Source organism: Moschus berezovskii, chromosome Y (genome assembly GCF_049115385.1).
Source record: "Moschus berezovskii isolate FMDL1 chromosome Y, NW_MosBer_1.0, whole genome shotgun sequence".
Classification (NCBI taxonomy): Eukaryota; Metazoa; Chordata; class Mammalia; order Artiodactyla; family Moschidae; genus Moschus; species Moschus berezovskii.
In genome coordinates this window covers 75,514,638-75,535,983 of record NC_142489.1, presented here as the reverse complement: position 1 = coordinate 75,535,983, position 21,346 = coordinate 75,514,638, and the positions used below count along the sequence as shown (strand labels likewise).

Below are 21,346 nucleotides of genomic sequence, written 5' to 3'. Positions count from 1 at the left end.
AACAAATAAATTAATGAAGAAATCAAAGAGGAAAATGTGTGTGTGTGTGTGTATCAGTACAGTTCAGTTCACTTTCTCAGTAGGGTCCAAATAATTGCGACCTATGAATCAAGTAACACCAGGCCTCCCTGTCCATCACCAGCTCCCAGAGATCACTCAAACCCACCTCCATCGAGTCAGTGATGCCATCCAGCCATCACATTCTCTGCCATCCCCTTCTCCTCCTGTCCCCAATTCCCAGCATCAGAGCCTTTTCAGTGAGTCAACTCTTTGCATGAAGGTGGCCAAAGAATTGGAGTTTCAGCTTTAGCACCAGTCCTTCCAGTGGACACCCAGGACTGATCACCTTTAGAGTGGACTGGTTGGATCTCCTTGCAGTCCGAAGGACTCTCAAGAATCTTCTCCAACACCACAGTTCTAAAGCATCAATTCTTTGGCGATCAGGTTACTTCACAGTCCAACACTTACATCTGTACATGATCACTGGAAAAACCATATTCTTGACTAGACGGACCTCTGTTGGCAAAGTAAAGTCTCTGCTTTTTATTATGCTATCTAGGTTGGTCTCCTTCCAAGGAGTAAGCGTCTTTTAATTTCATGGCTGCAATCAGCATCAGCAGTGATTTTAGAGCCCCAAAAAATAAAGTCTGGCACTGTTTCCACATCTGTTTTCCATGAAGTATATATTCATACAAACTAATGACAATGAAAATGTGATTGCATAAAACCCATGAAACAGGGTAAAGGACTAACTAAACTTACAACTAATGCAATTAGAGAAAGAAGAATAAACAGAATGCCAAAATTAGGTTTTGGAAAAAAAAATAAAAACATAGAGAATAGAACAGGAAAATAAAAGATGAAAATAATAGCAAAGATCAATAATACTAAGAGTGGGCTCTTTGAGAGAATAAAGAAAATACATAAATCATGAGGCAGACTCATCAACAAAAAAGGGAGAACACTCAAATCAATAAAGTTATACATGAGAAAGGAGACAGTATAACCAAAAGCACAGAAATATCAAAGGATCATGATAGACTACAACAACCAACTTTAACCCAATAAAATGCAGAATTTGAAAGCCACAGACTACTTCCTAGGAACTCAACTAAAAGGAAACAGAAAATATGAACACAACATTACAACCACTAATATTGACGCTGCTATGAAAAATTTGCCAGCTAACAACATTCAAGGTCCAGATGATGTCACAGGTGTTTTATGAACCATTAATTTAAATGTTAACATATGCGCTTCTAAAATTTTGGAAAATACTACAACAGTAGGAAAACCCACAAGCATCGCCTGATAGCAAAGACAAAGTTTACACCAAAAAGTTAACTAGTATCACATAGACAAACATAGAGGCAAACATCCTCAACAAAATAATCCCAAGAAAAATCCAAAAACACATTAAACGTATCAAACAGCTTTAATATGTGAGGTTTTCCCCAGATATACATACATTCTCTGGTAGCCGTGTATCACTCCATGAGATACATCATAACAATTTTCAGGATTAAAACCATATTATCACCTCAGTTCAGTTGAGTTGAGTTGAGTTCAGTTCAGTCTCTCAGTCTGTCTGACTATTTGCGACCCCATGAATAACAGCATGCCAGGCCTCCCTGTCCATCACCAACTCCCAGAGTTCATTCAACTCATGTTCATCGAGTCGGTGATGCCATCCAGCCATCTCATCTTCTGTCATCCCCTTCTTCTACTGCCCCAAATCCCTCCCAGCATCAAAGTCTTTTCCAGTGAGTCAACTCTTCGCATGAGGTGCCCAAAGTATTGGAGTTTCAGCTTTAGCATCTGTTCTTCCAGTGAACACTCAGGACTGATCTCCTTTAGAATACACTGGTTGGATCATCTTGCAGTCCGAGGGACTCTCATGAGTCTTCTCCAACATCACAGTTCAAAAGTATCAATTCCTCAGCCCTCAGCTTTCTTCACAGTCCAACTCTCATATCTGTACATGACCACTGGAAAAACCATAGCCTTGATTAGATGGACCTTGTTGGCACAGCAATGTCTCTACTCTTTTAATATGCTATCTAGGTTGGTGGTAACTGTCATTCCAGGGAGTCAGTTAAGTTCAGTTCAGTTGCTCAGTCGTGTCCGACTCTTTGCGACCCCATGATTCACAGCACGCCAGGCCTTCCTGTCCATCACCAACTCCCGGAGTTCACTCAAACTCATGTCCATCGAGTTGGTGGTGCCATCCAGCCATCTCATTCTCTTTCATCTCCTTCTCCTCCTGTCCCCAATCCCTCCAATCATCAGAGTATTTTCCAGTAAGTCAAACTCGTCGCATGAGGAGGCCAAAGTATTGGAGTTTCAGCTTTAGCATCTGTCCTTTCAATGAACACCCAGGATTAATCTCCTTTAGAATGGACTGGTTGAGTAAGTGTTCTTTAATTTCATGGCTGCAATCAGAATCCACAGTGATTCTGGAGCCCAAAAAAATAAAGTCTGACAATGTTTCCACTGTTTCCACATCAATTTGCCATGCAGTATTGGGAGCAGTATACATGATCTTATTTTTCTGAATGTTTAGCTTTAAGACAACTTTTTCACTCTCCTATTACACGTTCATCAAGGGGCTTTTTAGTTCCTCTTCACTTTCTGACATAAGGGTGGTGTCATATGAGTATCTGAAGTTATTAATATTTCTCCCAGCAATCTTGATTCCCATTTGTGTTTCTACAGCCCAAAGTCCCACATGATTTACTTTGCATATATGTTAAATAAGCAGGGTGACAATATAGAGCCTTGATGTACTCCTTTTCCTATTTGGAACCAGTCTGTTTTTCCATGTCCAGTTCTCACTGCTTCTTCCTGACCTGCATACAAGATTCTCAGGAGGAAAATCAGGTGGTCTGGTGTTCCCATCTCTTTCATAATTTTCCACAGTTTATTGTGATCCACACACTCAAAGACTGTCATAGTCAATAAAGCAGAAATAGATGTTTTTCTGGAACTCTCTTACTTTTTCCATGATCCAGCGGATTTTAGCAATTTGACCTTTGGTTCCTCTGTCTTTTCTAAAACCATCTTGAACATCTGGAAATTCAGGGTTCACGGATGCTGAAGTCTGGCTTGGAGAATTTTGAGCATGTCTTTATTAGCGTGTCAAATGAATGCAATTGTGCAGTAGTTTGAGCAATCCTTGGCATTGTTTTTCTTTGGGATTGGAGTGAAAACTGATCTTTTCCAGTCCTGTGGCCACTGCTGAGTTTTCCAAATTTGCTGGTATATTGAGTGCAGCACTTTCACAGCATGATCTTTCAGGCTTTGAAATAGCTTCACTGGAATGACATCACCTCCACTATCTTTGTTCATAGTGATGCTTGACTTCACATTCGAAGAAATCTGCCTCTAGGTGATTGATTACACCATCGTGATTATCTTGGTCGTGAAGATATATTTTGTACAGTTTCTGTGTATTCTTGCCACCCCTTTTAATCATCACCTCAATAGATGCCAAAAAAAAAAAAAAACTTTGAAAAAATTCAACAAGCATGTGTGATAAACAATCTTTCCAGAAACTGAGCGTAGCAAACATTACCTCAACATAGTAAAGGGATACAAATTCAAAGTACGATGAGGTATTATTTCACACTATTCTGTGTGGTGATCGTCATAGAAATCGACAGTAGGGCTCTTCCTTGGTGATCCAGTGTCTAAGACACCATGATTCCAAATTAGGGGTTCCATGTTTGATTCCTGGTCAAGGAATTAAACTCTGTATGCAGCATTTAAGGCCTGGTGTAACCAAATAATGAAGCAAATATGTGTGTGTATATATATAATACAAATTTAAAATATAATACAAATATAATTAAAATATATAAATAAAATAAAATGTATAAAATATGATTAAAATAAAATACAAATTTATAGTATAAATATAATATACCAATATTTATATTATATATTAACAAATATTATATATATATATACACTCACACACATATAAACCTTAAAGCAATGAATGAAGAAGATGATGTGGAGGAAAGGGAACATTCTAGAGTGTTTTGCAATTCAGTTCAGTTGTTCAGCCGTGTCCAACTCTTTGAGACCCAATGAATCACAGCACGCCATGCCACCCTGTCCATCACCAACTCCCACAGAGATAGAGCAGAGTATGAATGTTCTTTAGAAAAGTATTAATAAAACTACCATATGTCCAAATTCCACTATTTGACATATACACAGATGAAAACACCATTAGGACAAAAAAAGAAAAAGCATGTGTATCCCAGCATCCACTGCAGTATCATTTACATTAAATAAGATATATAACAATCTAGATGTCCTCTACTGATGAATGGATAAAGAAGCTTTGGTACATCCTTAGGATGGAAAATTTCTCATCCAGAAAAAGGAAAACCTCGGATTATTTCTTGAGATATGAATGTATCTAGAGCCTATTATATAGAATGAAGTAATTCAGAAAGAGAAACTCCAATATTGTAGATTAATGCATATATGTGGAATCTAGAATTCTGGTTCTGAAGAATCTATCTGAAAGGTGGGATGAGAAATGCAGAGGTAAAGAAAAGACTTGGACACAGAAGTGTAAGTAGAGAGTGGCACGATTTGAGCAAGATACCCTGACATATGTACAATACCAAGTATGAAGTAGTTAGCTGGTGAGAAGTTCCTCCTCAGGGCTCTGGTGTGCCCTAGACGAGTGGACTGTTCAGTAACAGAGGAGACTCAAGAGCAGGTGAGAGGGCTGCTCAAAATGGAATCTCATGTATATATACTGATAGCCGATTTACATTGTGGTACAGCAGAAAGTAACAAACATTGTAAAGCTATTATTCTCCAATTTCAAATTGTTTCTAAAATTGAAAAATGATAGTCACTACTTGGCCAACTTGGGGAAATAACAAATAATGCATCATAGTGCATATGTCAAGTAAAATATGTACCGGTGCATTTGTCAAGTAAAATCTGCACCAAGGACTGCTTTAGTAAGTATAGACAAACCATAAAGCAAAAAACTTCAAATTCAGAGCTAAAATAGCCAGAATCAATTCAGACTCAAGACATAAGTATTCCTCACTTCATTTGATTGACATTTTTTTTCTTTTATATTTTTTAATATTTTAAAAATTTATTCATTTTAATTGGAGGCTAATTACTTTACATTATTTTATTGGTTCTGCCATACATTGACATGAATCTGCCCCGGGTGCACATGTGTTCCCCATCTTGAACCCCCTCCCACATCTCTCCCAGTGCCATCCCTCTGGTTCATCCAGGACACTAGCCCCGAATATACTACATCATGCATCAAACGTGGACTGGGAATTCATTACACATATGATAATATATATGTTTCAATGCCATTCTCGGAAATCATTCCACCCTCACCCTCTCCCACAGAGGCTCTGGGTTGGATGCACATCCCTGGTCTGAGCCACTCAGGTTCAGATACTCAGGTACTCCACAAAGACACAGACTTGGTTGGGCCTTCGTTTTGTGCCCTTCCCCAGTCTAAGCAGCTCAGGTGACCAGGTGTTTGGCCGGGAGGGTCGCTGTGACTTATCGCCTCCCCAGTCCCTGCTGCTTGGTTTTCTGTGTGTACAACCGGAGCACCTTCTCAGGCAGATGTCGACTGGCCAGAAACATAAGAAGCCCTGGCCAGCAAAGATGTCTGCCTGCATTTTGGTATCGGATGACTTTCTGGGGCCTTGATTGCCCCCTACTGGCCCTGCCTGACCTCCTTTATATGTCTCTGTGGGGGATGGGCCTTCGCAGCTGGCTAGTTCTGCTCAGTCCTTTTTTCTGTGAGCCGGTCTCATGAAGTCTTAGGTTAGGGCTTTTTGCCTTTTCGCGGGGTAGCTATCCCACAGTCTGCTTTGCTATCTTCAGTTAGCTTTTTCAGATTGCCCTCGGGGAATTCAGGCTGGGTCCTCAATGAAGCCTGCACCTCACTGCCCAGCCCCAACTTGCTAATGGTGGATGCGGGTGTCTGCGCTGCTTCTCTGCTGGGAGTTACCATTGGGAGAGTATTCTGTGGGTTTTGATTATTTTTCTCTTTTTCCTCCCACTTATGTTGCCCTCTGAGGTCGAAACTCGCCATGAACTCACAAGTGAGAGTTTTTCCTGGTGTTCGGAACTTTTTAAACTTCTCCCTTTTTTATGCCTCCCTTCCCAGGACAGAGTTCCATCCCTACCTCTTTTGTCTCTCTTTGTATCTTTTATGTTTTTTCCTACTTCCTTTTGAAGCCAATGGGCTGCTTTTCTGCGTGCCTGATGTCCTCAGCCGGCATTCAGTTGTTTCATGGAATTTATTAAGTGTTCAAATGTTCTTTTGATGAATTTGTGGGAGAGAAAGTGGTCTCCCCATCATTTTCCTCTGCCTTCACCTTCCCTCCTTCCATTTTTTTTTATTTCTAAAAGTAAAGGATTATCAGTTGATGTCACCGATTTATAGAAACATGAATTCGTTCATATTTTAGTACCTAATAGTAAGCCTCTGATATTCAGAAGTATCCTAAGTAGGAAATTATAAATGTAGTTTGAAAGCTGAGGTCTGTACAAGGATCATTTATTTTAAAATCCTGGAATTTGTGCTGCTGCTGCTGCTGTCACTTCAGTCGTGTCCGACTCTGTGTGACCCCATAGACAGAAGCCCACCAGCTCCCCCGTCCCTGGGATTCTCCAGTTAAGAACACTGGAGTGGGTTGTCATTTCCTTCTCCAATGTGTGAAAGTGAAAAGTGAAAGTGAAGTCGCTCAGTCGTGTCCGACCCTTAGCGACCCCACGGACTGCAGCCTACCCGTCTCCTCCATCCATGGGATTTTCTAGGCAAGAGTACTGGAGTGGTTTGCTGTTGCCTTCTCCGGGAATTTGTGCTACTGACTGGAAAAAATGCACAGCAAAAAATTTGAGAATTGTATTTTCTTCAGCCAGACTTTAATCCTGAGGGGAGAGCAGCATGGGGAACACATGTAAACCCATGGCTTATTGATATCAATGAATAGCAAAAACCACTACAATACTGTAATTATTTAACTGCTCCAGCTAAAATAAATAAATTTTTAAAATGTTGTACAATCATAATAAATGTGATTTGTCTCAAAACATTTTTGATTAAAAGACTTATTTGTCTACTATTAGTATAGAAACTAGGGTTCCTTTATTATTTATTGCTTGGATGAAATTTTACTTGCCACTAATTCTATTTTTTATTTTTAAGTATTATTATTTTTTATTGGCAGCTAATTACTTAACAATATTATATTGGTTTTCCAATATATTGACATTAATCCTCCCCAGGTGCACACGTTCTCCCCTTCTTGAACCCCCCTCCCACAACCCTCCTCCCTTTATCCTACTTCCATGTCATCCATGTGCACCAGCCCCAAACGTCCTGCATCATTTGTCGAACCTGGACTGGTGATTCACTTCACATGTGATAATATACATGTTTCAATGCCTTTCTCCTAAATCATCCCTCTCCCACAGAGTCCAAAAGACTGTTCTATACACCTGTGTCTCTTTTGCTGTCTCGTATACAGGGTCATCATTACCATCATTCAAAATTGTATGCATTAGTATACTGTGTTGTTGTTTTTCTTCCTGGCTTACTTCACTCTGTATAATAGGCTCCAGGTTCATCCACCTCATTAGAACTGATTCAAATGTATTCTTTTTAATGGCCGAGTAAAACTCCACTGTGTATAGGTACCAAAGCTTCCTTATCCATTCATCTGCAGATTGACATATAGGTTGCTTCCATGTTCTTGTTATTATAAGCAGTGCTGCAATGAATAATAGAGTATACGTGTCTCTTTCAAATCTGGTTTCTTCAGTGTTTATGCCCAGGAGTGCGACTGCTGGATCTTATGGCAGTTCTATTTCCAGTTTTTTAAAGGAATTTCCACACTGTTCTCCATAGTGGCTCTACTAGTTTTCATTCCCACCAACAGTGTAACAGGGTTCCCTTTTCTCCAAACCCTCTCCAGCATTTATTTCTTGTCGACTTTTGGATAGCAGCCATTCTGACTTGTGTGAAATGCTACCTCTTTGTCATCTTGATTTGCATTTCTCTGATTATGAGGGATGTTGAGCATTTTTTCATGTGCTTGTTAACCATCTGTATGTCTTCTTTGGATAAATGGCTGTTTAGATCTTTGGCCCATTTTTTGATTGGGTTGTTTATTTTTCTGGAATTGAGCTGCAGGAGCTGCTTGTATATTTTGGAGATTAATTCTTTGTCAGTTGTTTCAGTGGCTATTATTTTCTCCCATTCTGAAAGCTGTCTTTTCACCTTGTTTAAAGTTTCCTTTGCTGTGCAGAAACTTTTAATTTTCATTAGGCCCCATTTGTTTATTTTGCTTTTAGTTCCAATATTCTGGGAGGTGGGTCATGGAGGATCCTGCTGTGATTTATGTCAGAGAGTGTTTTGCCTATGTTCTCCTTTAGGAGTTTTATAGTTTCTGGTCTTCCATTTAGATCTTTAATTCATTTTGAGATTGTTTTTGGGTGTTGTTAGGGAGTGTTCTAGTTTCATTCATTTACCAGTTTCCCCAACACCAATTGTTAAAGAATCTGTCTTTTCTCCATTTTATATTCTTGCCTCCTTGTCAAAGTGAAGGTGTCCATAAGTGCATGGATACATCTCTGGACTTTCTATTTTGTTTCATTGATCTATATTTCAGTCTTTATGCCAGTACCATACAGTCTTGATGATTGTGGCTTTGTAGTAGAGCTTGAAGTTCAGCAGGTTGATTCCCTCAGTTCCATTCTTCTTCCCTCAGTTCCTTTCTTCTTCAAGATTGCTTTGGCTATTCGCGGTTTTTTGTATTTCCCTACAAACTGTGAGATTACTTGTTGTAGTTCTGTGAAAAATACTGTTGGTAGCTTGATGCAGATTGCATTGAATGTATACATTACTTTAGGTAGTATACACATTTTCACAATTATCGGGGACCAGCCTCGATATGGCCCAGGATATCCTCGGGATGAACGGCGTCGGCGTCAGTTAGAGAGAGAGAGAGAGAGAAAGAAAACCTCAGCACGGGGTTTGCTCTGTTTACGTAGGCCGCAGGTGCCCTCTTGAATCATTGGAGGCACCCCACCAGGGCACCCCCTCGAGTGGGTCTTAGACGCCCAGGCAGATAAGTAAACTCAGAGGGCCCAGCGCTCAAAGGATCTCAACCAGAAAAAGGAGAATAGAGAAAAGGATGGAAAAAGAGAAAGAACGACATGGGGAGACCAAGCTTCACTGAGCAAGACCCAAAATTTTATTTTCCAGTGCTGCTTTTATACCCTAAGTTGTGCGAAAAAAAATAGAGAATGGGAGGTATAGAGTCACGCCAACATCACGTGGGGTCAGCAGTCTTGACCCTTATCAGGATCAGGGCTTATTTTTGTATATCTCATGATACACAAAAGTTTTAGGTGGTTTACATCATCTTCTGGCCAGGAGGTCTGCTGACAGTTTATGGCCCTCTCTCCTAACAAAGGTTAGTTAGGTAGAAAAAGTCTTATATTCTTTTAAAGTGATTTTCGTAAAGTCAGGTGCTAGACACATGACAAAATTACATTCCTATAAGGCAAAGGTGTAGTGAGCTACAAGAGAGGAATTTGTTAACTTAAGATCTGATGTGGTTAAATCAAAGGCTACTATTTATATTCTCTGTATGTGATTAATATATTTCCAAGGATACAATAGATAAACTTTGCAGCAAGCATTGATTCAACAATGAAATATTTTTTAGTACTATTCTAATGATTTTAACTTCTTCAACAAATTCCTTTATTTTAGAATATTAGGCTTTCTGTCCTTGCATGGCTGGGAGGCTGTAAACAGTCACATTCATAGTTGTAAGAGCCCGGACAAACTTGTCATGCAAGTTAGAAAGCTATTAGAGGGGCTTGGATTGGAACACTCCTATTAAGCCAAGGAGAACTTTTAAACTACAGCTCTGAATTAATGTTTTCAGAGAAAGGTGGTTGGGGGGAAGCCCCCGTAAGTATTACAGGATTTGATAAGAGGTGTAAGATAGTAAGGCAGTCAGAGTTCGGTTTTCTTTGGGGTAGATCCTCGGATAAGTCCAGGGGGTTCCTCGAGTCCTGATTAGCCTTTGCCCGTCGGGCCTCTTCCCCAAATGACCTTTGCCATGGGTAGGATTTCCCTCGCTGGCTCCTGGCACACAACATTTATTCTTCTAATCCACAAACATGGTATATTTCTCCATCTATTAGTGTCCTATTTGATTTCTTTCACCAGTGTCTTATAGTTTTCTATATAGAAGTCTTTTGTTCCTTTCCTCCTCCCAGCCCAACCCCTCCCTATCCCAGTTTTAGCATGGCATTGGCCTCAGTCTTGACAGGAAGGGGATGGGCCCAAGATGGCAGCAGCCGATGGCAAACACTAGCTCTACCCCATCACGGTGCTAATAGACGAGCTCCGCAACGAGGATGTTCAGCTTTGCCCCAACAGCATCTAGAAGTTGTCCACCATTGCTTTGACCATTGGGGTCGAAAGGGCCCACAGTAAACTTCTGCCCTTCCTTACAGACACAGTCTACGATGAGGACGAGGTCCTTTTGGACCTGGCAGAGCAGCTGGGCACCTTCACCACTCCGGTGGGTGGCCTCGAGTACGTGCACTGCCTGCTGCCGCCCCAGAAGTCGCTGGCCATGGTGGAGGAGACGGTGGTGCTGGATAAGGCAGTGGAATCCCTGCGGGACATCTCGCATGAGCACTCCCCCTCCGACCTCGAGGTCCACTTTGTGCCCCTGGTGAAGTGGCTGGCAGGCGGAGCCTGGTTCACCTCCCACACTTCAGCCTGCTTCCCCCATGTGTCCAGTGCCGTCAAGGCTGAGCTTCAACAGTACTTCCAGAACCTATGCTCAGATGACACCCCCATGGTGTGGTGACCCACAGCCTCCAAGGTTGGGGAGTTTGCCAAGGTGCTGGAGCTGGACAACATCAAGAGTAAGATCATCCCCATGTTCTCCAAACTGGCCTCTGACGAGCAGGACTCGGTGTGACCGCTAGCAGTGGAGGCATGCATGAACATCGCAAAACTCCTTCCCCAGGAGGCCCTGGAGGACATGGTGATGCCCACCTTGTGCCAGGCTGCTGAGGACAAGTCCTGGCGTGTCTGTTACATGGTGGCCGACAAGTTCACAGGGCTCCAGAAAGCAGTGGGGCCTGAAATCACCCAGAAGAACCTGGGTCCTTCCTTCCAGAATCTGATGAAAGACTGTGAGGCTGAGGTGAGGGCTGCTGCCTCTCACAAGGTCAAAGAATTCTGTGAAAAGCTCTCCGCTGACTGTCGGGAGAATGTGATCATGACCCAGATCTGGCCCTGCATCAAGGATCTGGTGTCTGATGCCAACCAGCACGTCAAGTCAGCCCTGGCCTCCATCATCATGGGCTTCTTTCTGATCCTGGGCAAAGACAGCATGATCAAGCACCTCCTGCACCTCTTCCTGGCTCAGTTGAAGGAGGAGTGCCCGGAAGCGCGGCTGAACATCATCTCCAACCTGGACTTCATGAACGAGGTGATCGGCATCAGGCAGCTCTTGAAGTCCCTACTCCCTGCCATTGTGGAGCTCGCGGAGGATGCCAAGTAGCGGGGGCGGCGGCCATCATCAAGTGTATCCCTCTGCTGGCGGGACAACTAGGGGTGGAGTTCTTTGCTGAGAAATTCAACTCCTTGTGCATGGCCTGGCTTGTGGATCATGTCTATGCCGTCCGCGAGGTGGCCACCAGCAACCTCAAGAAGCTGGTGGAGAGGTTCGGGAAGGAGTGGGCCAATGCGACTATCATCCCCACGGTCTTGGCCATGTCTGGGGACCCCAACTACCTGCACTGCATGGCCACACTCTTCTGTATCAATGTGCTGTCTGAGATCTGCGGGCAGGACATCATCACCAAGCACATGCTGCCCACCGTGCTGAACATGGCCGGGGACCTGTTGTCAACGTCCGCCTCAACATGGCCAAGTTCCTGTAGAAGATCGGGCACATCCTGGACAACAGCACGCTGCAGAGCGAGGTCAAGCCCGTCCTTGAGAAGCTGACCCAGGACCAGGACGTGGACGTCAATTACTTCGCCCAGGAATCTCTGACTGTTCTGTCTCTCGCCTAATGCTGGAAGAGGACCCACTACTGGCCTATGGTGTCCACCCTCCCCCACCAGGCCCCTCCCTGGGGGGACAGTGGGGGTCCTTTGGCTGTCACTCCCCATGCATGGTCTGACCCCAGGTCCCTTCCCCGGCACGGTTCCTCCCTCAGACCGGGACTCCGACTCCTCAAGTCCACCCCTCACGGGGCTAGGGGCACACAGGGTGGGACGGAGCAGAGCTCTGGGAGGATGGGGCCGCTCCCGCCAGGTGGAGAGTGGCACGAGCACCCCTGTCGCCAGCCAATGCTCCTGCATGGGGGCCCCTCCCTCATCTCCTCTGCCTCCCTCCCTTCCTCTTGGTGGTTTTACGTGTCAGTTGTGCCGTTTTTATTTTATCCCCTTTCCCCCCTTTTCACAGAGAACTAAAGGTCTAGAAATTTAAAAAAAAAAAAAGAAGGCTTTTGTTGCTTTAGGTAGATATATCTCTAAGTATTTTATTATTTTCGTTGCAACAGTGAATGGAATAGTTTCCTTAATTTCTCTTTTTATTTTCTCATTATTAGTGTATAGGAATGCAAGGGATTTCTGTGTGTTGATTTTATATCCTACAACTTTACTGTATTCATTGATTAGCTCTAGTAGTTTTCTGGTAGAGTCTTTAGGGTTTTCTGATTAGAGGATCATGTCATTGGCAAACAGTGAGGGTTTTACCTCTTTTCAAGTTTGGATTCCTTTTATGTCTTTTTATGCTCTGATTGTTGTGCCCAAAACTTCAAGAACTATGTTGAACAGTAGTGGTAAGAGTGGCCACCATTGTCTTGTTTCTGACTTTAGGTGAAATGCTTTCAATCTTTCACCGTTGAGGATAATGTTTGCTGTGGGTTTGTCATATTAGCATAGGCTAAGAGTTGGACACGACTGAGCGACTGAACTGATCTGAACTGAATGAAGGACAAGTCTAATGAAGCCTCCCATAGGAATACTGAAAAGACCACAAGCATGACAAAATTAGAGCCTCTTTAGCTTACTGTTCCCATACCAGAAATAATATATAAGAAACTGAGAGATTAGGTACCAAAATATTCACCACAATACTGGGATATTTTTAGTATCATGTAGATTTAAAACCCTAGGAATTAAGAACAGCATTGTAAACCATATGAGGTTTCTTCCTCTCAGTTCAATTCAGTTCAGTTAAGTCGTTCAGTCTTGTCATATCACAAGTAAGACAAGTTAATATGTAACTTTTAATATTTTAAAGGTTAAGATGACATATACTGCCTGTTAACTTGTGGTGTTTTGTCTGATCATACATTGCCCTTGTTTGAAATGTTTTAAACAGGGCTTCACGAATGGGATTTTGTATAGGGAAGTGGAGAAGGAAATGGCAACCCACTCCACTGTTCTTGCCTGCAGAATCCAAGGGAAAGGGCAGCCTGGTGGGCTTCCCTCTATGGGGTCACATAGAGTCGGACACGACTGAAGTGACTTAGCAGCAACAGCAGCAGCAGCAGTGGGTTTGTCATATATAGCTTTTATTATGTTGAAGTATGTTCCTTCTATTCCCATCTTCTGGAGGGTTTTTATCATAAATGCGTGTTGAATTTTGTCAAAAGCTTTCTCTGCATCTATTGAGATATTCATTTTTTTTTCAGTTTGTTAATGTGCTATATTACATTGATTGATTTACGGATATTGAAGAATCCTTGCATTCCTGGGATAAAGCCCACTTGGTCATCATATATGATCTTCTTAATGCGTTGTTGGATTCTGATTGTCAGGATTTTGTGAAGGAATTTTGCATCTATGTTCATCAGTGATATTGGGCTGTAGTTTTCTGTTTTTGTGAGATCTTTGACAGGTTTTGTGATTAGGGTGATGGTGGCCTCATAGAATGAGTTTGGAAGTTTCCCTTCCTCAGCAATTTTCTGGAATAATTTGAGTAGAATAGATGTTACCTTTTCTCTAAATTTTTGGTAGAATTCAGCTGTTATGCTTTCTGGCCTTGGACTTTTGTTTGCTGGAAGATTTCTGATTACAGCTTCTATTTCCGTGATTGTGATGGGTCTGTAAAGATTTTCTATGTCTTCGTGGTTCAGTTTTGGAAAGTTGTACTTTTCTAAGAATTTGTCCATTTCTTCCAAGTTTTCCACTTTATGGTCATATAATTTCTGATAGCAGTCTCTTATGATCCTTTATATTTCTGTGTTGTCTGTTGTGATCTCTCCTTTTTCTTTTCTGGTTTTATTGATTTGGCTTTTCTCCTTTTGTTTCTGGCTAGTGGTTTGTAAATTTTATTTACCCTCTCAAAGAGCCAGCTTTTGGCTTTGTTGATTTTTGCTATGGTCTCTTTTGTTTCTTTTGCATTTATTTCTGCCTTAGTTTTAAGATTTCTTTCCTTCTACTAACCCTGGGGTTCTTCATTTCTTCCTTTTCTAGTATCGTTAGATGTAGAGTTAGGTTATTTGGTTGACTTTTTTCTTGTTTCTTGAGGCATGCCTGTATTTCTATGAACTGTCCCCTTAGCATGGCTTTCACAGTGTTCCATAAGATTTGGTTTGTTGTGTTTTCATTTTCATTCATTTCTATGCACATTTTGATTTCTTTTTTTATTTCTTCTATGATTTGTTGGCTATTCAGCAGCGTGTTGTTCAGCATCCATATGCTGGCCTTTTTAATAGTTTTTCTCCTGTAGTTGAGATCAAATCTTTCTGCACTGTGAGCAGAAAAGATGCTTGAAAAAGTTCAATGTTTTTTTGTATTTACCAAGTCAAAATTTATGACTCAGGATGTGATCTATCCTGGAAAAGGTTTCGTGTGCGCTTTAGAAAAAGGAGAAATTCTTTGTTTTGCTGTGAAATGTCCTATAGATATCTATTAGGTCTAACTGGTCTATTGTATCATTTAAAGTTTGTGTTTCGTTGTTAATTTTCTGTTTAGTTGATCTATACATAGGTGTGAGTGGGATATTAAAGTCTTCCACTATTATTGCGCTGTTGTTAATTTAGCCTTTCATACTTGTTAGTCACTGTCTTACATATTGCGGTGCTCCTATGTTGGGTGCATATATTTATAATTGCTATATCTTCTTCTTGGATTGATCCTTTGATCATTATGTAGTTTCCTTCTTTGTCTCTTTTCACATCCTTTGTTTTAAAGTCTATTTTATCTGATATGAATATTGCTATTCCTGCTTTGTTTTGGTCTCTATTTGCATGGAATATCTTTTTCCAGCACTTCACTTTCAGTCTGCATGTGTCCCTTGTTTTGAGGTGAGTCTCTTGCAGACAACATGATAAGGGTCTTTTTTTTGTATCTATTCAGCCACTCTTTGTCTTTTGGTTGGGACATTCAACCCATTTATATTTAAGGTAATTATTGATAAGTATGATCCCGCTGCCATTTTCTTTACTGTTTTGGGTTCAAGTTTATATATTTTTTCTGTGTTTCCTGTCAAGAGAAGATCCTTTAGCATTTGTTGGAGAACTGGTTTGGTGATGCTGAATTCTCTCAGATTTTGATTGTAAGGCTTTTGTTTTCTCCTTTATATTTGAAAGAAATCAATGCTGGGTACAATCATCTGGGCTGTAGGTTATTTTCTTTCATCACTTTAAGTATGTAGTGTCATTCCCTCCTGGCCTGAAGAGTTTCTGGTGAAAGATCAATTGCTATCTTTCTGGGAATCTCCATGTGTTTTATTTTTTGGTTTTCCCTTGCTCCTGTGTTTGATTTTTGTTAGTTTGATTCATGTTTGTCTTGGAGAATTTGGCCTTGGGTTTATCCTGTTAAGGACTCTCTGTGTTTCTTGGACTTGGGTGATTATTTCCTTCCCCATTTTAGGGAAGTTTTCAACTCTTATCTCCTCAATTATTCTCTCATTGTTTTTCTTTTTGTCTTTTCTTCTGCAACTTCTATGATTCGAATGTTGGGGCATTTAACATTGTCCCAGAGGTCTCAGAGATTGTCCTCATTTCGTTGAATTCATTTTTCTTTTTCCCTCTCTGTTTCATTTATTTCTACAATTCTATCTTCTAACTCGCTTATCCTATCTTCTGTCTCCATTATTCTGCAATTGGTTCCCTCCAGAGTGTTTCTGATTTCATCTACTGCATTATTCATTGTATAGTCACTCTTTTTTATTTCCTCTAGATCCTTATTAAATGTTTTTTGCATCTTCTCAATCATTGTCTGCAGGTTATCTTTCTGGAACTCCAGTTTTTTTTCAAGATTTTGAATTATTTTCATTGTCAATATTTATAATTATTTATCAGGTAGATTCCCTAAAACTTACTTTTTTTTTTTTTGGCTGGGCCTTTGTCCTGTTCCTTTACTTGCTGAGTATTTCCCTGCCTCTTCATCTTGCTTATATTGCTCTGTTTGTGGTGGCCTTTTGGTCTTCTGGCAGTTTGTGGAATTTTCTTTATTGTGTAGTTTCATTGTTGTGTGTGGCCTTGGATGAGTGGCTTTTTAAGGTTCCCTAGTTAGCGAAGCTTATGTCAGTGTTCTGGTGGGTGGAGCTGGATTTCTTCTTTCTGGAGTGCAATGAAGTGTCCAGTAATGAGTTTTCAGATATCAGTGGGATTGGAGTGGCTTTGGGAAGCCTGTATATTGAAGCTCAGTGCTGTTCTCCTGTGTTGCTGGAGAATTTGCGTGGAAAGTCTTTCTCTGAAACTTGTTGACCCTTTGGTGTTGCCTGGTTTCAGTGTAGGTATGGAAGCATTTGATGAGATCCTATCAATTAATGTTCCCTGGAACATCAGTTCTCTGCTGTTCTCAGGATTTGGACTTAAGCCTCTGGCTCTGGTTTTCAATCTTATTTTTGTAGTAGGCTCAAGACTTCTTCATCTGTCTCTTCCAAAGCAGTTCCTTCTGTTTAAGCTTCTTCTGTTTGCTGGTCTCTTCAGTGTCTGATTCCCTTCCTGACACAAGGCGGCAGTGGTAGACATCTTTTTAGGCACACCTGTTCAGTCGTGCTGTGGGGAGGGAAGTAAGCTGCAGACAAATACCAGTGGTGTCTGTGGGGAGTGCTTGCAGTGTCTTAGCCACACTGGGTTTACCCCCGCTCACGGCATGTGTGCTGTCCCAGTCTACACTGCACAGGCTCTAGATTGCTCTGCCGGGAACATTCCGAGGCTGTCGCTGGGTTGGATGTACATTGTGGTCTAGGCCGCTCAGCTTCTGATTCTTGGATACTCCACAAAGGCGTAGATTCAGTTGGGCCTGCATTTTTTGCCCTTCCTGGTCTGAGCAGCTCAGGTGAGCAGGTGTTTGGCCAGCAGAGTCACTGCTACTTATTGCCTCCCCAATCCCTGCTGCTCGGTTTTCTTGGCGTACCACCAGCACACTTTCTCAGGCGGATATTGACAGGCCAGAACCCAAGAAGTCTTGGTTAACAACAAGGCCTGCTTGAAGCTTGGTATTAGATGCCTCTCTGGTGCCACGATTGCCTGCTTCCTGCTTTGACTGCCCTCCCTTGCCATCTCGGCTGTGGATTGTGGATGGGCTGACCACAGCTGCTAGCACTGTTCAGTCCTTTGTTCTCTGAGTGGGTCTGGAGGTGTCTTAGCTTGGGGTTTCTAACCATTTCATGGGATAACTATCACACAGTCTGCTTATGTACCTTAAGTTAGCTCCCTCAGATTGCCCTCAGGGCATTCAGGCCTTGTCCTCACTCTAAGGCGTGCAGCCCGCGCCTCCCTGCCCAGTCCCAGCTTGCTAGGGGGGGTGTGGGCGGCTGGACTGCTTCTCCCATGGAGTTACTACTGGGCATGTAGTGTGTAGGTTTTAATTATTTATTTATTGCTTCTCCTGGTTATGTTGCCCTCTCAGGTTCCAATGGTTGCCACAGATTCACCAGTGAATGTTTCCAGTCTTTGGAAACTTCTCTCTTTTTTTAAGCCTCCCTTCCCGGGACAAACCTCCATCCCTCCTTCTTTTCTCTCACTTTTTATCTTTTATATTATTTCCTACCTCCTTTTGAAGACAATGTCCTGCTTTTATTGGTGCCTGATGTCCTCTGCCAGCCTTCAGAATTTGTTTTGTGGGATTTACTCAGAGTTCAAATATTCTTTTGATGAATTTGTGGGTGAGAAAGTTGTCTCCTTGTGCTATTCCTCCTCCATCTTCCTGTCTCTTCCTTCTCACTAATACTTACAATTTATTCAATTCAAAGATTTGTTTCTTTTAGAGTCTACAGTTCCCATATTTTCTTTAAAAAATGCATTACACCATCTTCTATTAACCACCTTAGTTTATATTTGTTACTACTTTCATTAAATATATGTTCAAGTGATTTGAAAAAGTAACTCTAGAGACATTAGGTGTCGTTGCTCAGTCAACAAGTTGTCTTCAGCTCTTTTGTGACGCATGTGCAACAGGCCTCTCTATCTTTCATTATCTCCCAGAGTTTATTCAAATGCATGCCCATTGTATTTCAGATATGGTCCTACCATATTATCCTCTATTACTCCCTTCTTTTCCTATCATCAATCTTTAAAAGCATCATGGACATTTACAGTCAATTGAGACTTTGCATCAGCTGGCCAAAACTGAAGTTTCAACTTCATCATTAGTCCTTCGATTGAATACGTAGGGTTGATTTCCTTTAGGATCAATTGGCTTAATCTCCTTACAATCCAAGGGACCCTTAAGAGTCTTTATTTTTTGAAGATTCAAAATCACTACAGATGGTGATTGCAGCCATCAAATTAAAAGATGTTTTCTCCTTGGAAGGAAAGTTACAACCAACCTAGATAGCATATTAAAAAGGAGGGACATTCGTTTGCCAACAAAGGTCCATCTAGTCAAGGCTATGGTTTTTACAGTGGTCATGTATGAATGGGAGCGTTGGACTGTAAGAAAAGCTGAGAGCCGAAAAATTGATGCTTTTGAACTGTGGTGTTGGAGAAGACTCTTGAGAGGTCCTTGGACTTCTAGGAGATCCAACCAGTCCATCTTAAAGGAGATGAGCCCTGGGTATGCGTTGGAATGTAACACGGTAAAGCTGAAACTGCAATAGTTTGGACACCTGATACGAAGAGCTGGCTCATTGGAAAAGACCCTGATGCTGGGTAAGATTGAGGGCAGGAGGAGAAGGGGAAGGCAGAGGATGAGATATTTGGATGGCATTGCTGATCAATGGACATGAGTTGGGGTGGTCTCTGGGAGTTGTTGTTGGACAGGGAGGCCTGCCATGTTGATGGGGTCACAAAGAGTTGGACATGACTGAGCGACTGAACTGAACTGAAGCGTCTTCGGCAGCAGCACAGTTGAAAGCCATAGAACCTGCTTTTCTCAGTCTTCTTTATATATTAGCTCCCACATCTTCACATGACTACTGGATAAAAAACAGGGACTTGTGAAGTGGAGGCCTTTGTTACCAAGCTGAATGTCTCTTCTAAATAAAATGTCTAGGTTTGCAATAGAGTTTTCTCCAAGAAGAAATTGTCTTTTACCTGATGACAGCCCTTCACCAAAGTTGAAAGAATGTGGTCCACTAGAAAAGGGAAAGGCACACCACATCAGTATTCTTGCTTTCATAACTACATGAAGACCATGAAAACAAAAAAAAGATAGGACATTGGAAGATTAACCCTTGGTAGGTTCACAATATGCTTCTAGAGATCAGTGGAGAAATAACTCCAGAAATAATGAAGCAATTGGGCCAAAGCAAAATCAACAACGATTTGTGAATGGGATGGTGATGGAATCTGGGTTTGATGCTGTAAAGAGCAATATAGCATAGGAACCTGGATTGTTAGGTCCTTGAATAAAGGCAAATTGGAGGTGGCCACACAGGAGATGGCAAGAGACAACATTGACATTCTAGGTATCAGTGAATTAAGATGGGCTGGAATGGGAGAATTTAACTTACATGACCATTATATCTGTAACTGTGGGCAAGAATCCCTTTGAAGAAGTGGAGTAGCCATCATACGCAACAAAAGTCCAAAATGCAGTACTTGGGTACAATCTCAAAAATGACAGAATGATCTCTGTTCTTTTCCAAGGCAAATGATTCAATAAACGGTAAGCCAAAACTTTTCTCTGATCAGTAACATTGAAGAAGCTGAAGTTGAAAGTTCTGTGAAGACCTACAAGACCTTCTAAAACTAACATTCAAAAAAGATGTCCATTTCATTATAGGCTACTGGAAGGCAGAAGTAGGAAGTCAAGAAGCACCTAGAGTACCAGCCAAATTGACCTTGGAGTACAAAATGAAGCAGGGCAAAGTCTAATAGAGTTCTGCCAAGAGATCGCACTGGTCATGCAAACACCCTTTTCCAGCAACACAAGAGAAGACCCTACACATGGACATCACTAGATGGTCAACACTGAAATCAAATTGATTATACTCTTTGTAGCTAAATTAGAGAAGCTCTATACAGTCAGTAAAAACAGGACAGGAAGCTGACTGTGGCTCAGATCATCAGCTCCTTATTGTCAAATTCAGAAAGAACTCGACGAAAGTGAAGGAAACCACTAGACTATTCAGATATGACCTAAATCAAATCCCTTAAGACTATACACTGGAAGTGCAAAATACATGTAAGGAATTAGATTCGATTGACAGAGTGCCTGATGATCTATGGATGGAGGTATCTTCCATTGTACAGGAAACAGGGATCACGACCATCCCCAGGTAAAGAAATGCAAAAAATGAATGGCTGTCTGAGGAGGCCTTACAAATAGCTTTGAAAACAAGGGAAACAAAAAGCAAAGGGGCAAATGAAAGATATATCCATTTGAATGCAGATTTCTAAAGAAAAGCAAGGAGAGAAAGGAAAGCCTTCCTCAGGGATAAGTGCAAAAAAAGAATGGAAACAATAGAATGGGAAAGACTAGAGATCTCTTCAAGAACATTGGCAATCCCAAGAGAACATCTCATGCAATGATGGGCTCAATAAAGCACAGAAACGGTAAGGATCTAACCGAAGCAGAAACTATTAAGAAGAGGTGGTAAGAATACACAGAAGAACTGTACAAAAAAGATCTTCACGATGCAGATAATCACTATGGTGTGATCACTCACCTAGAGCCAGACATGTTGGAATGTGAAGTCAAGTGGGCCTTAGTCAACTAAGCTAGTATAGGTGTTGGAATTTCAGTTGAGCTTTTTCAAATTCTGAAAGACGATGTTTTAGAAGTGCTGCACTCAATATGCCAGCTAAATTGGAAAATTCCGCAGTTGCCACAGGACTCGAAAAGGGCAATATTCTTTTCAATCCCAAAGAAAGGC

The 21,346-nt window shown here is 41.5% G+C and overlaps 1 pseudogene; it reads left to right on the top strand.

Annotated features, from left to right (window-relative positions):
- Nucleotides 1-10,382: 10,382 nt before the first annotated feature.
- On the top strand, nucleotides 10,383-12,132 carry LOC129535924 (serine/threonine-protein phosphatase 2A 65 kDa regulatory subunit A beta isoform pseudogene; annotated as a pseudogene).
- The last annotated feature ends 9,214 nt before the right edge of the window (nucleotides 12,133-21,346 follow it).